Genomic DNA, 12,424 nt, shown 5'->3' with positions numbered 1-12,424 from the left:
CGTACAATTTTCCCCAAAATCTAGCATCTCGAGACTTACACACCCAAAAGCTGGGGTTTCCTATGCAGGCAAGGCTGGTTATATATCATAATACAGCTGTTTCTCTGGGGTTTTTCTAAATCAGGACTGTGGTTATATAGAAACCACTTTAACCTCCCCAATTTTTTGCAATATGTCAAATTAACCTTGTAAGTGTATTTTGCTACCACAATTTTCATTTTTATTAAGTTCCCACTTTGGTTTTGACTGCCGCCAGCAAAGCTCCTTGGGGGACAAAGGTGAATACCTGTATAATTCAGCTACTTGAGTTGTTTTTCTGGGTTAGATAAACCTGCTGATCGCTCGGCTAGCTCAGACTTCAGGCTCCTTGCACTAAGTAAATGTTGACTTTTCTGAAAATCTCTGCATATTCCAACAGAAGTTTGCGAGTATTTGTAGAAGAAGTCTTTTGATCTGTAAACTCAGTTGTAAAGCCGTTTGAGGACAGTTGCGGCAAAGGGCAGAAGAGAAAAGCAGCAGTGACTGTTTTCCCCCAAGATCTCCGAGCCCGTGGACTAACCGATTTATCAGCGCTGCTGGTTACCCAACTTGGGAAACCTTTAGGAGAAAATGGTATTGTGAGAAATTGCAGCAGATTTTGTATATTTTACATGCAGGGCTTTCCAAAAATCAGAGGAAATGGTAAATTACTTTCTAAAATACTGCAGCATGCCTGTGTGTTTACCCGTGTCTTCTCAAGTTCAATTATACAGGGAACTTTGGGGAAAATATTTACTTAAACGTATCATGGTCACTTTAGAAGACTTTACTTTTTCCTTTTAAAAGCATTGAAAAAAATCTCAATAGCTAATGTCTTTATGTGCTACTAACTCAATTTTAGGTTGGTTTGAAAAAGAAGACAGGGAAATCATCTTGTTACTGTAATTTGAAGCTAGATGTATTACACGGCAAGTCCTTTTGCAATTTATAAATATTCCTTTAAAAGGAACAATACTTTGTGAGTTTCTTCTTGTGACTTCCGCAAAATAATTTAATAAGCTGGAAAGATGGGTTAAAATCAACTTATTTCTTCAAACTTAAAATGTGTTAATAGAAATAGATTTGCCCCAACCACAAAATGACCTATTCAAAGTTTGTGCAATATCACAAAATTTAATAAAAAATATTTGAATACAAAGTACATCCAAACCCTAGCCATGATTTTTATTACAATTTGGATGTTCTCTTTTGAAATTAACCCAGTGCATTTACAGCTCTGTTGTCACAAAATCTACATTGGCTGCAAAGTCTAAAAGGGAGTAAGTTGTTTCATTAAAACTTAGAAGTTTGCATTTTCCAGCATCCATAACCTTCTCATAGTACCTTGAGCATCACCCTACAGAACATAACATCATCATTTATGGCAGAGATCTTGCCTACATCGTGAGATAGATGACGGTGATGATACATAGATGATAGGTAGATAGATAGATAGATGATAGATAGATGGATAGATGGATGAATAGATAGATAGATAGATAATCTCCCATATCACCTCAGAAAAAGGAATAAGGAATGACAGATCCAGAGACATAATAGGATTTAACTAGTTTTTGGTTATTATTCCCAAGAGAACATTTTGCCAGTGCTTTTCAAAGGTCCATTGTAACCTTTGAAATTTGACATAAATAAACGTGTGCACCCCTCTTCTCTTGCCATCCCGGAACACATGCTCTACCTTCAATAAGCTCACTGATGCACGTGTATGAATATGGTCTACTATGTGCATAGACTGAAGGGAAGGATTGTGTAGGAACAGGAACAGAAAAGAAAGAGGAACAGAAAAGAAAGAGGAACCACCCATTGGTTTTGAACTTCCATTCATTTCTGAGCAGAGGTGCAGTCCCCATACTGGGGAAATCCTACCCATGTCTTCTAGTCTAGGTCCCACCCTATGTTCCTTTTCTTTTCCTCCTCCCCCTCTCCTGTTCCACCCCAAATGTCTCCTATTCTTCACACTCCCCCCTCTTTCTGACAAATGGTAGAGCCCTTCAAACCCTCATTTTATGAAATCCTCGGGAGACCACAGAACTGGCGTCCCACACCCCAGGCAGCAATGGGTGGTGTGGATTCCCCATCCTAGACCCCTTTGTCTCCATTCATTTGATTTTTTTCCCTTTTTTCTCTTCTTTTGCGATCCCTGCCCTGTCAAGGGTAGAGGAGAAGGGGGTGGGGATCAGGAATCATGAGCACCCATAGTGTGCAAGCCAGGAGCTGGGCCATTCAAATATGTGATCTCATTTAACATTGAAAGTAGTCTGATGAGGTTGCTAGTTTTAACCCCCTCTAGCGATGAGAAAACCAAAGCCTCAAAGCCATGAAAGAAATTCCCGAAGATCCCTTGGCTCATAAGGACAAAACCAGTCTTCCCACCTGCCTGTCCTTCCCTGCCTGTCACTGACCTGCTGTGTCATGAGGCTGCTACAACAAGCCACCACCGGCTTAGGAGCGTAAAACAACATAAATTTACTATCTTACAGCTCTGGAGATCAGCAGTCCAGGACGGGTTTCATGGACTAACATCGAAGTGTGGGCAGGCTGTATTTCTTTCTGTAGTCTCTAGGAGAGGAACCATTTTCTTGCCTTTTACAATTGTTAGAAGTTGCCCACATTCCTTGGCTCTGGGCCCTTCCTCCACCTTCAGAGTCAGCAACAGTTAGTCACATCCTCATTGTGCGTCCCTCTGGTTGTTGTGTCTGCCCCTACTCTTCCTTTGAGGACCTTGTGATTACTTTGGGCCTGCCTGGATGTTCCAGGAAAATCTCCCCATCTTGGGCTCAAGTGATCAGCGACGTTTATTCCAGCTGCAACCTTCATTCTCCCTCGGCATGCCACATCACATTCGCAGGTGCTGGGGATTGGGATGTGGGCATCTTTGGACAGGGTTGGGGGGAGTGCGATTTCTGCCTACCACACCCTTTTCCCTCCAGACTTCCTTGGTAGATGCCTTTATGAGGCAGTACCTCCTGCTGTCCTCATCAAAGCTCCAGGGAGAGCAACCCCCTTCCAGGCTCCAGCCCCTCTAAGGAAGTGGCTGCTATGGGAAAGGGGTAAGGGCATATTGGGGGGGGGCATTCTAGTTTCCCCACTACTGCTCTCCCACGTCCTGGGCTGCCTCTAAAGTTACAGACCCACAGTGACAGGAAAGGGTGCACGATGTCTGTTCATTACTCATTTAGCTACTCATTGACTCAGTAAGCATTTAACAAATGCCTGCGGCATGCCTGGGACCCGGGTCCCCGAACCCCAGGGACTAAGATTTGCTGACGGCCTTCTTCAAAGACACTGGGCTGAATTTTTGGTCTTGAGTAAGATCACAGTGCATTCTTGTGGGCGCTGCTCTGCTGGGAAGAAAGAGGCGGACGAAGGAGGAAGGCGTGTGTCAAAGACTTGGGAGCTGCTCTGTGCCTCCCATTCGGGTTTGCATAAAACACCTGAGGAGGTGGTTTGAACAAACTTAGCAAAGCAATGGCAGGTTTTCAGGGTTCTTAGTCCTCCCTTTGGCACTCTTTGCCCTCCAGAATTTAAATGTTTATCCAGCTCATAGAACTGGATGTCTAACCTGTGATGCGTTGCATGAAGGCTTCTGAGACCAGCATGATGCATTAATGCCTTCAGTAGGAGAGTAATTGCTGCAAATGCCTTCCCGTGTACCTCGACGGGACAGGTGAGCAGTCCGATGACCCTAATACTCTCACTGCTGTGTACTGTGCTTTTTCCCCTTGTTTCAGGGCTTCTTGCAATGCCTTGCTCCAACTATCGTAAATGTCTGTGATTTGCTTGTGAGTTGAACTCTGATTTTCCCCCACCTTTCTTGAGTCCCCGAAAATGCCAGTCGTTCTTTCCCCTGATTTATTTAGCACACTCATGGAGTACTGTCTTTAAAACAAAAACAAACCAACAAAGAAAAAAACCACTGAATGTATTTTCAAATACCAAGGAAATCAGGAGAGGAATTTAAGGGGAGGGAAGGAAGATGTTGGTATCTCTGGCAAAATAAATGGATCCAGACTAACCTCTTAAGCTTTTGCAGTACAATTAGAAATCAGGTATCTTCTGTAGTTACATTTTTTTTTTTTAACTTGGTCTTTTGCCCTGAGAGAATGCCTCCTCTCTCCCCAGTGGCAGTCTGTTCATATTTTTAAGACGAATCATGAACTCTTTAAGAATCTAAATAAAAGCAGGGGTGCCTGGGTGGTGCAGATAGTTAAGCATTGGACTCTTGATTTCTGTTCAGGTCATGATCTCAGGGTCATGAGATGGAGCCCCAAGTTGGGCTCCACACTCAGCCAGGAGTCTGCTTGAGATTCTCTCTGCCCCTCCCCCCCCCGATCTCACATACTCTCTCTCAAATAAATAAATCTTTAAAAAAAAAGAATCTGATAAAGACTATGAGCATGAAGGTTCTCATCATTTCAAAATATATATGTACACATGGCCACAAAAATTGCATACAATTATGAGGATTTAGTCCTCCCATGAGTCCCACATTAAGAGTACCTGCTATAGGGCGCCTGGGTGGCTCAGGTGGTTAAGAGACTGCCTTCGGCTCAGGTCATGATCCTGGAGTCCCTGGATCGAGTCCCGCATCGGGCTCCCTGCTCGGCGGGGAGCCTGCTTCTCCCTCTGACCCTCCCCCCTCTCATGTGCTCTCTGTCTCTCTCATTCTCTCTGTCTCAAATAAATAAATAAAGTCTTAACAAAACAAAAAAAAAGAGTACTGCTATAAAGTTTATTCTACTATATCCTGCATAAATCAAGAGCTCTTCTCAGCCCAGTCTTGTGTTGCAGTCAAAGAAACACAATTCCACAACCAAAAGAAATTTAAAATACAGGCATACCTTATTTTATTGCACTTGGCTTTATTGCATGTCATAGATCCTGTGTTTTTTTAACAAATTTAGGATTTCTGGCAACCCTGGGTTGAGCAAATCTATGGGCGCCATTTTTTTTTCCAACAGAATGAGCTCACTTCATGTCTCTGTGTCACATTCTGATAATTCTCACAATATTTCAAACTTTTTCCTTATTATTGTATTTATGATGGTGATCTATGCTCAGTGATTGTGACTCTCTGAAAGCTCAGATGATGGTGAGCATTTTGTAGCAATAAAATACTTTTAAATTAAGGTATGTATGTTTTTGAATACGTAATGCTATCGCACACTTAAATGACTCCAGTACAGTGTAAATGTAAATTTTACATGCATGGGAAACCAAAAGAATTCATTTGACTCGCTTTATTGCAATACTTGCTTTACTGTGGTGGTCTGGAACCAAACTCGTGATACCTCCAAGGTGGGCCTGTAACTCCAATCTTTACAAATACCTTTCATGAAACTTTAAAGAATATCCAACATCTGTCATCCTTGCCAGCACTTTTGGAAGTCTCTCTTCTCATTCTCTGTATCTCCCGCTTCTGGAAGCTCCCCCACACCTTCCCTGTGCACCTTTACCTCTTAATTCCCCACTGAAGTTTCCCTGACCAGCAGCCCTGTGGGCTTATCTCTTCTTGTTTGTCCTCCCTTCAACGTCCCGTTCACATTCTTCACTTTAACTCTAACCTTTTTTTTTTTCCTGAAACAAGTAACTCTTCACCCTTTTTAGTGCAGATTTCCCATTTTGGCTTCCTCATTACCTCAGTTGGCAGAGTCCTTGCCAGGAGTAGAAAGAATAAAAGAGAAAAGAAGGAATGTACAACAGCTTATGGCCAGAATTTTCCTTAGTTGTTTGTGCTTGGTGGGGGGAGAAGGTGCACACACCAAAGAGCCTGAGGCCACCTAGTACTTACATTCTTGCCCTCTGAGATTAATTTTGGATGTGTGATGGTGTCTAGGTCATCCCTGGAAGGTCAAGTAGCAATTCATATTCTCATTTTTTTCTTTTTCTTTCTTACCCATTTCCTGGTGTATCGCCCTCGTTATCTTGTTTTGCTTGGGTTGGAACTAGAAGGCAGTGACTGCTTGCACGAAAATACCAAAATTATAAACCCCAAGGATTGTCCTCTTCAAAATAGTCACCTTGATAAGCTACACCCTTATTTCCACAAGATGGGGCACGTCTTTCAGAGCCTGGCATGTATTCTTTGGCCTATCATTCGTTGGATCAGGTCTTTAGAATTTGAGCTTGAATTCAATGTTTTAGGAACAAAGCCATTTGGACTTAAATCTTTTTAATAAAATGGATGGTCAGTTTTGACACCTTTCTTAAATGTTACAGATTCAAACATACGGCCTCCCAGGATAAGTACTCTGAAAAAAAAAAATAACCATTGTGTTTATCGGTTCAAGTACGTTCCGTGTGTTGCTTGGTAGTTTACGTGCACAGTAAAATCATACTCTATTGGTCCTTCTGATTTTTCTCCCATATTTGTGCTTTATAATTTCTAGATTTTTAATGATGTGATTATGATCTTGGACTCTGGCATCAAACAGATTTAGGTTGAAAGCCTGGCTTTTGGTGGGCCTCTGAGCGGGCTAGACTGGCACGCCAAGCCTCAGGGCCCATCTGTGACCAGTAACAACTGAACCTGGCTCATAGGGTTGTGGTTGGAATGAAATGGGGCAACACGGTGGAAAACATTCACCACAGACGCTAGTACGAAGCAAGTTCTCGGGAGATATTACTAAACGCATAGCAAGAGGAGGAAGAGAGGACATGGGGTCATTTCCTAGGAGCCGAGCTCGTGCGTCCCTTTCACTTGCTTTCTTTTCTTGACTACCTCTCTCTCTTTTTTAAAGATTTTATTTACTTATTTGACAAACAGACACAGCGAGAGAGGGAACACAAGCAGGGGGAGGGGGAGAGGGAGAAGCAGACTCCCCACTGAGCAGGGAGCCCGACATGGGGCTCAATCCCAGGACGCTGACATGACCTGAGCCGAAGGCAGATGCTTCACCGACTGAGCCACCCAGGCACCCCGACTACCTCTCTTCACAGCCACTTGCTGTCCTACTTTTTCATTTTTCGCACTCTCTTTTCAGAGTTTCTCTCTTCTCTGTGTTCTCTGTTTCACTTCTGCAAATAGCCCTGAACAAGGCATGTTTCTGAAGGACTGATTCAGTGCCAGGCACTATGACACTTAGTCGTGCCATAGGGACCATTGAATAACATCAGAGCAAGGTGAGACCAAAGAGGTGGACTTCGTGGATGCAAGGAACTCTTGTCAGTTGTTGTTGTTTTTAAAGCTTATACATTTTTCAGCTTCTTGCTATTTATTCCCAGACTGACTTGCACATTCTTTAGTGTTTGGTAGTTAAACATATTTATGCCATTTACGCCATGAGTCAACATTTCCTGGCATGACATTTTGGCCACAAGAGTGCTCTTGCCTATGTGCCATGAGTTTCTGGTAATGTACGGAGAGCCAAAACAGGCCCTTTGGGATCAGTGGACTCTGTCATGACCCAGTCCATCAACAGCAAGACACATTACAGGTGTCAGCACTAAGCTGACCATTCCATTGCGTAATCTCCCACCTCTTTGTCACTGGCTCATTACTGACGAGTTGCTTCGGTTTATTATGAGGTAGCTGCATGTATGTGAGATCATTGGCTGAGAAGTTCTGATCATGGAATTAGGGATGTACAGTCACAGTTTAATTGAAGTTTCTATGAGCAGATATTTCCCCTTTTCACAAAATTCCATATTATGCAAACTATTAAATGTTTTAACACATAGGAATTTAATTAAATCATTTTTTCTTAAGTACTCATGAGACTGACCCTGCCATGTATTCAGAATCACACTTTTTCAGAAGAACTAATTATTTTGGGCAGCATTACTTTATAGAAAACTTTTTAAAGCAGTCTGTCATTTCTCCTGGGCAAATGCTATATATATTCATCTGTAGTCAGTATTACTACTTAAAGCTTGATGATGGAGGTTATTGTATGGGTGTGGACACCCCAAGAGAAGTAGGCCTGATTCCAGCACTATCCCATAAAGGGTAAGTCTACTTGATCTATTTAGGATAGACATCAGCATTATGCTATAAAACTAACAAATAAAAAAGTTCAGTTGCCCAAAGCTATTTATATCCACATTAGAAATTAATAATGTATGTCCATGTTTCCATTTCACACACCTGTACTGAGCTCTTACTCTATGCAAGACATTATGCAGGATTCTAAAGACTCAAAGACAGCTCCCCTCCTTCAAGGAGCTTGCTATATAATTAGCAAAGCTGACCAAAAAGCAGATAATCATGAGATAATGTGGTTTGCTATAGGAAAGGTATGTATAATATAGTCTGTGAACAAAGGGAGGTTTTTTTTAAGATTTTATTTATTTATTTGATATAGAGCGGGGGGGGGATAACGAGCATGGGGGAAGGGTAGAGGGAGAAGCAGACTCCCCAGTGAGCAGGGAGCCCAATGTGGGACTCGATCCCAGAACCCTGGGATCATGACCTGAGCTGAAGGCAGATGCTTAACCAACTGAGCCACCCAGGTGCCCGAATACAGAAAGTTTGAGGAGAGTGTCAACACATAGCTTCCTAAGAGAAGACATCACTTGAGCTACAAAATGAAGTCAGACTGGCAGAGGGAATGATGTTCCAACAACAGATGCACTTTCCCAGAGGTGGGAGAGCACAAGGTGCATTCTTTCTTTTCACCTTGGTCTTTGCACCTTGGTCTAAAGTACCTCTTTAAACATGACAGCCCACATCATCATTTCATTACACTGAGTGTGTGAGTGTGTGTGTGAGTGTGTGAGTGTGTGTGTGTGTGTATGTGTATATTCATTATATATTCTTTCTATATATTCATTCTCTCTCTGTCTCTCAAAAATGCCATTTATTTTTTATTTATTTTTTAAAAATATTTATATATTTATTTTAGAGAGAAAGCACGCATGTGCCAGTTCGGGGAGGGGTAGAGGGAGAGGAAGAGAATCTCAAGCAGACTCCTGGCTCAGTGCGGGAGCCTGACACAGGGCTCAACCTCACGACCCTGAGATCATGACCTGAGCCAAAATCAAGAGTTGGACCCTCAAAGGACTGAGCCACCCAGGCGTCCCACAAAAAATGGCATTTATTAACCCCCTAGTCTGTGTAGCTCACTGGGCTTTGTACTTAACTCACTTCACCCTCCAAGCACCCTGTGGAGTGTCTGCTTCTTCCCCGTTGCACAGATGAGGAAGTTGGGAAATAGAGGCTCAGTACCTTAAAAGCCAGGGCTTTCAAACACTTCACTCTACTGCCAGTAATTGTTTGAGTTCTGGCTTTCCCCCAATTATGACACATTCTCCCATCATCATTCTTCTGCTGCTGTTAGCTAGAAATAATAGTTAACATCTATGCTCTGATTTTAGAAAGCAATTTTCTACTTCTTTCCATTTGATCCTCACAATTCCGACAGATCAGGAAGTAAATATGACTATCTTTGCTTCAAATGAAGAAACTGGGGTTCACATTGCATGGTTTTCCCTAATGTGACGCAGCTAGTAAGTAGCAAAATAGAAATTGGAATGTTTCATTTTAGATACAAAAGTCCACATTTCACACTGTATGCAAAAATTAACTAAACGTGGACCATAGACCATAAAACCTTAAAGTATAAAACTTCTGGATAAAAACAGGTGAAAATCTTTATGATCTTGAGTTTGGCAAACATTTCTTAGATAAGATACAAAAAGCACAAGCCATAAGAAAATAAATTGATAAATCGGGCTTGATCAAAATTAAAAACAATGTCTTTGAAAGACACTGTTAAGAAAATGAAAGGATAAGACAGAGACTTGGAGAAAACATTTGTAAAAACATGTATCTGATAAGAGACTAGTATCCAGATGATATAAAGACCTGTCACAAATCAGTAATAAGAAAACAAATGGCCCAACTATTTAAAAATGGACAAAAGATTTGGAAGAGCACTTTACTAAAGAAGAGGTTATGAATTTAACCATGGAGATGTAAGCTTTCTACAATGAAAACTGTAAAACATTGCTGAAAGAAATTAAAGGAGCCTTAAATACAGGAAAATATACTGTATGTTCATAGATTGGGAGACTTAATTATTGTTTTTGAAGTAAATTCTGTGCCCAATGTGGGGCTTGAACTCATGACCCTGAGATCAAGAGGCACATGCTCTACCAACTGAGCCAGCCAGCTCCCCTGGGAGACTTAAATAATTTTAAAATGGCAATATTACCCACAGTGATCCATAGATCACTTACTGTAATCACTGTTAAATTCCCAATGGCCTTTGCAGAAATGCTGACCCAAAAATTTATATGGAGTTGCAAGGGACCCCAAATAGCTAAAACAATCTTGAAAAAAGAACAAAGCTAGAGGACTCACACTTTGATTTTCAAACTTACTACAAATCTACCCTAATCCAAATAATGTGGTAATGGGCATAAGAATAGACATATAGATTAATGGAATAGAACCATGAGTCTGGAAATAAACCCACACTTATGGTTAATTGATTTCTGTTAAGTTTCCCAAAAACATTCAATGGGAAACAATAGTCTCTTCAACACATGGTGCTGGGACAACCAGATATCCACATACAAAAGAATGAGTCGGACCCTTAACTCACACCCCATCCAAAAACTTACCCAAAATGGATTAAAAACCCAACTATGCAAGCTAAAATCATAAAATCTTAGAAGAAAACATAAGGCTGAATCTTCACAACCTTGTATTTGGCAATGGTTTCTTAAATATAACACCAAAAGCATAGGCAACAAGAGAAAAAATAATTTGGACTTCATCAAAATTAATAACTGTGTGCATCAAAGGATTAAGAAAGTAAAAAGACAGCCCACAGGATGGGAAAAAATATTTGTGAATCACTTATCTGATAAGGGTCTACAATCCAGAATATATAAAGAACTCTTACAACTCAATGGCAAAAAATCAGACAACCCAATTTTAAAATGGGTCAAGGACTTGAATAGACATTTCTTCAAAGAAGAGATACAAATGGTCAACAAGCACATGAAAAGATGCCCAGTGTCCTTAGTTATTAGGGAAATGCAAATTAAAACCACAATGACATACCATCTCATACCCACTAAGATGAATATAATTTGAAAAAAAAAGAAAGAAAGAAAAAGGAAAAACAAATCCTGGTAAGGATGTGGAGAAATTAGAATGCTCCTACCTTGCTGGTGGGAATATAAAATGGTTTGGATGTTGTGGAAAACGGTTTGGCAGTTCCTCAATAAGTTATACATAGAATTGCAGGATGACCAAAGTATCCCCCTCCTATATACCCAAAAGAATGGAAAACATGTGTTCAAACAAAACTGTGTCCACAAATGTTCATAGGAGCACTATTCACAGTAACTAAAGGTGGAGATAGGCCAAATGTCCATCATGGACACAAATGGATAAACAAAATATGGTATATCCATAAGATGGATTATCATTCAAGCATAAAAAGCAATGAATTTTACCTCAATTAAAAAATCAATCATTAAGGGGGTACCTGGGTAGTTGGTTAAGCATTTGACTCTTTATTTCAGCTCAGGTCATGATCTCAGGGTCCTGGGGTTGAGCTCCACATTGGGCTCCCCCTCACCTTCTGCCCCACCCCCTGCTCTCTTTCTGTAAAATAAATCAACTGTTAGGTGGGAAATCTGTCTTTAACATAGTTCTAATAAGAGGACCCATGGGAAATTATATAGAATACACATATTAAATATTTGAAGGACAAAAAAAAAGCAATGAGGTGTTGATAAATGCTACAATGTGGATAAACCTTGAAAACATGTGCTAAGTGAAAGAAACCAGACACAAAGACTACATCTTGAATGGTTCCACTTATATAAAGTATCTCGAATAGGCAAATCCGTAGTGACAGAAAGCAGATAAGTGTTTGCCAGTGGCTACTACTAATGTCATATGTATTTTAGCATACACAAAAAAGAAGAGATTGGATGGCAATCCACACAAAAAAATGCTGAACATCACTGGTCGTTAGGGAAATGTAAATTAAAACTAAAATGAGATGCCATAAGACACCTACTAGAGTGGCTCAAATCAAAAACTCTGAAGGTATCAAGTGCTGGTGAGGATATAAATGGAATCCTCACTTAGCACTGCGGGAATGCAAAATGGCACCAGCCCCTTTGGAAAACACTTTCATAGTTTCTTACGAAGTTAAATACACACTTACCATCTGACCCAAGGGCCCCACTCTTAGGGATTTACCCAAGAGAAATGAAGACATACATCCATATAAAAACTTATTTGCAAATGTTCATAGCAGCTCTATCAATAATTGCCCCAAACCTAGAAATAACCCAAATATTCATCACCTGGTACATGGGCAAAACGTTATACCTCCATACATGAAAAACTACCCAGTAATAAAATGAAACAGGCTGCTACTATCTGCAGTACATGAGTGAATCTCAGAAGCATTATCTA

The 12,424-nt window shown here is 40.8% G+C and overlaps 1 protein-coding gene across 1 annotated transcript in view; it reads left to right on the top strand.

The window, feature by feature from the left end:
* Positions 1–12,424, top strand: part of RNLS (renalase, FAD dependent amine oxidase) — a 257,332-nt gene that overhangs the window by 232,586 nt on the left and 12,322 nt on the right.

This window comes from Neomonachus schauinslandi, chromosome 6, assembly GCF_002201575.2.
Source record: "Neomonachus schauinslandi chromosome 6, ASM220157v2, whole genome shotgun sequence".
Classification (NCBI taxonomy): Eukaryota; Metazoa; Chordata; class Mammalia; order Carnivora; family Phocidae; genus Neomonachus; species Neomonachus schauinslandi.
The sequence above is the reverse complement of the archived record's forward strand: the minus strand, read 5'-3'. Positions and strand labels throughout refer to the sequence as shown.